The 3,415-nt window shown below is 40.0% G+C and overlaps 1 long non-coding RNA gene across 1 annotated transcript; it reads left to right on the top strand.

Moving 5' to 3' along the window:
• Positions 1-239: 239 nt before the first annotated feature.
• Positions 240-2,360, top strand: LOC148831156 (uncharacterized). The gene is made up of 4 exons (XR_016091327.1): positions 240-370; positions 842-939; positions 1,108-1,184; positions 1,390-2,360. It is a non-coding gene; the product is annotated as an uncharacterized LOC148831156 (long non-coding RNA).
• The last annotated feature ends 1,055 nt before the right edge of the window (positions 2,361-3,415 follow it).

Below are 3,415 nucleotides of genomic sequence, written 5' to 3'. Positions count from 1 at the left end.
GATAAAAAAAAAAATCCGGCGCCAACTTTTCCTCTCGTCAGGCCGTGTTCTGCGTTATTCTGCTCTTAAAACTGGTTTATCTCTTTGAACGTACAATTCGCAGGGAATTGGGATTCGTACTTGAAGATTACAGTACTGTCGGTGGTCTTATTCTCTTTCGGGAATGTGTGCGGGAGCTCTCCTCCCCCAGGAGGGTGCAGTGCGCGTTTCTACCTGTGGGTTTCCGGGTGTGGCCCTTTAAATACTAACCAGCAGCGCCCGGCGCTTGATAGGAAACTGTGCAGCAGAGCTCTGTCCTCTTTTCTGAAGAAAACACGAACGAGGGCCGGTCTTTGACAGAAATGGCAGTGAGGGTATACGTGGAATATTGGTAAACTTTAGAATGTATTCTTGATATGTTCAGATTATTTTTTTAATCTATTACCTGTTGTAGCCCAGATGAAAATGTAGTGTTGTTGTCAATAGGAACGAAAGTGTTTATTCGCCATTTGTAAAAATAAAATGTTATTAGAGCCAGGTAAGACAAGTACTTTTTAGGAACGAAAACTTCCTTTTTAATCACCACGTAGTTAAGTCCAGTAAAACTATCCTTAATTTAGTTAAGAACCAGAACACGCTGTGCTATTGGAAATCTCCGGTGGTGACCGCAATGTGACTCGCTCTCTTTAGGGATTATTCGTGAAATACGAGTCTTTGTGTTATGCCAAGACTTTTTCTCAAGAGTTCCTGAGCGCACACCAACTGAAGGGTGCCTTTTGCGCAGGCTGAAATTAACAGTGAAAGAGCGACTGTGGGAAAAATAAGTAAATCATCCCTTAATTCTAGTTGTGTTTGTCGATAGTGGTGCATGAGGCTACGCATCGCGCTATCAGAGCCTTGCCAGTCAGGTAAAGAAGCATGTTCCTGAAGCCGAAGTCTCTGGAAGCACAGGACGGAGGAGTAAGTATCGGAACAGATGGTGATGTCATTGTCTTACCTAAAATACAATTTTTTTAAGTTAGGAACTCTTTTCTGTGCTTGAAAACGGTATGTTGACAATGGATCTAATCGATTTGTCTGAAGGCAAGTGAAACAAGCTTTTCAAAAATGTGTTTTTCTTCCACACAGCAAGCTTTGAAATCACTGTCAATGACCAACTTATCTTCTCCAAACTGGAATGCAAAGGCTTTCCTGACACCAAAGAGGTGAGCTGAGTGATTTGAATGAAAGTTGTGAAGTTTCATTTCAATCGATTATTTCCTGCAAAAGCTTCCCTTGTTTAGCAGGAAATAGTTTCTGCACAGTACTGTGAACCATGACCAAGCAGTTCACAAGAGCAGCCAGCTCCTGACGTGTCTGGTATGTTTTTTTTTTGTTTTGAACATTGAAGTCGCTTTGCTTGTGTTGTAGGTGATCGAGGCGGTCAGACAAGCCAGCCGCGGAGAGAAAATGCAGGTGGTGAAAAAGAAGGACAGCTGTGTGGTCATGTAGCCAGGTCATGAGAGAGGGAACCAATTCTTAACCTGTAGACAGAGAACCGATTCTGTTAATGACTGTCTCCATTGAAAACCACAGGTGGGCACACGACTAACTGAGACTCTCTTCTCTTGATATCCACATTTTAAGAATTGATTCCCATCCTTGTTTTCCTGAATATATTGCTTTTATCTATATTATTTTATGAATGTATTTCTTTTTCTCTGCGCCCTGAGATGTTTCCGTTTTAGATTTCCGTGGAAGAAGAACACCCACAAAAGTCTTTTAATTTACAAATTCGGTTTACAAAACCTTGCCTTTTCTTTTTCGTTTTTAATGTGATGAGAAATAAAAGGCCAGAGTGCATTTTTGATGCATTAAGAGCAAAATGCCCTTTAAATGTGTTAGCTGGGATGTTTGCTCCTTTAAGGGGGCGCAGCAGGGTATGTCTTCAAGTTGGGGCGCCTGAGCAGATTGGCACCCACACCATTTCCAAGACGGGAAGCTGCATCTCAGTCCTCTTTCCTCACTCTCTTCCCTGCAAGCGGGTTCACCTGCAGCCAATGGTCTTGACACTGAGGTGTTGGGACTGGCTGTGTTCAGCAAGGAAGGGGGCTGCAGGAATGACCAAACCCATCTGAAAAGCCCTGAGAGTTGAAAGTGGGGGTTTTGTCTGAGGAGCGCTCTATAAAAAGGATACATTTGCTGGAAGGAAATAGTATTCCTGTGTACATGCATTCATTTTTGTAGAGCTATTGGGGAAACAAACCATGAATGTTTTTAAAGCAGAACATCCTTCTGATTTGTTTTATTGATAAGTAGATGTCATTACCACTTCCTTAATACTTGCTTAATGCGCTGTACTGTATCCCCTTTGTGTATAATAAAAGATGTTTTGCATCTCATTTGGCTGCTTTCTTCAGAAGTTGATAATAGTTGTAAAGTGGTTGCTCTGTATCTGTGGGGAAACTGGCAGTGACATTGGGTGGTTTAACACACAAGAACCATAGATAGTTAAAAAATAACCTTGTTCAAAGAGGTTTACCAGGTCTATCTGGGCAGATCATACCTTAGGATCAAGTGTTTTTTTTATTGTGAATCAGTTGAAAATATTAATGCAGTACAATTTTAAGAAGCTAGATAACAATTCCACAACTCATTTTGCCTGCAATTCAGTTTAGAATTCAAACCACATATCTTGTGTCTTGTACAGAAATGCTTTTAAAAGCAACTTTCAGATAAGCCTGTCCTCGCTGTCGTTTAGGGGTTTGTCAAGCTCTGTGAGAAACTGTAAGGAAAGGGGAGTCTTGTTTGACAAACAGTTGAACGATTGAATGACGAATAAGATCTGACCATTTCTCTTATGGTTATGATTCCCGTGTGCAGAGTGATTTCAAAATGGTTAAAATAAAAACTAGAAGATCTGGGACTAGTAAAAGAATATGAACAAAAATAGTGTGAGAGTTGCCATAAAAATCATGTGTGTTCACACAAAGGATCATAACATAACAGAATAATACTGACTAAATATACAGTATATGGTAGCTCCTGAGTGCTGTGCAGTTCTAGCTCCTCTATGTCACACTAAGCTGGGAGGAAAACAAGCTTATTTAAATTGTTAAACCTGGATGTACACCAGCAATCTATGATGTCACAAAGCTCCAAGGTCAGAGACTTGTATGATGAGATCATTACCTCACACCTACATCTACAAAGAAATCACTGAATACATCATGATGGAAATAAAAAGATGAAACTACATGGAGGATAACAGGACGATGTGAGTCATTTTCTGTAACTGGGTGTGTGTCCACACATATAGAAATGAAATACTTCATAAACTGGATTTTAATGCAGAATTTAAGATAAAAGTATTGCTGAATCTTTTTTAACAGATTGTCAATTAATAACTATCAACACACAGTTTGTTCTAAAGGATTGTTAAGCAATCTATAATCCC

The sequence above is a fragment of the Atractosteus spatula genome, chromosome 7 (genome assembly GCF_055471065.1).
Source record: "Atractosteus spatula isolate fAtrSpa1 chromosome 7, fAtrSpa1.hap1, whole genome shotgun sequence".
Classification (NCBI taxonomy): domain Eukaryota; kingdom Metazoa; phylum Chordata; class Actinopteri; order Semionotiformes; family Lepisosteidae; genus Atractosteus; species Atractosteus spatula.
The sequence above is the reverse complement of the archived record's forward strand: the minus strand, read 5'-3'. Positions and strand labels throughout refer to the sequence as shown.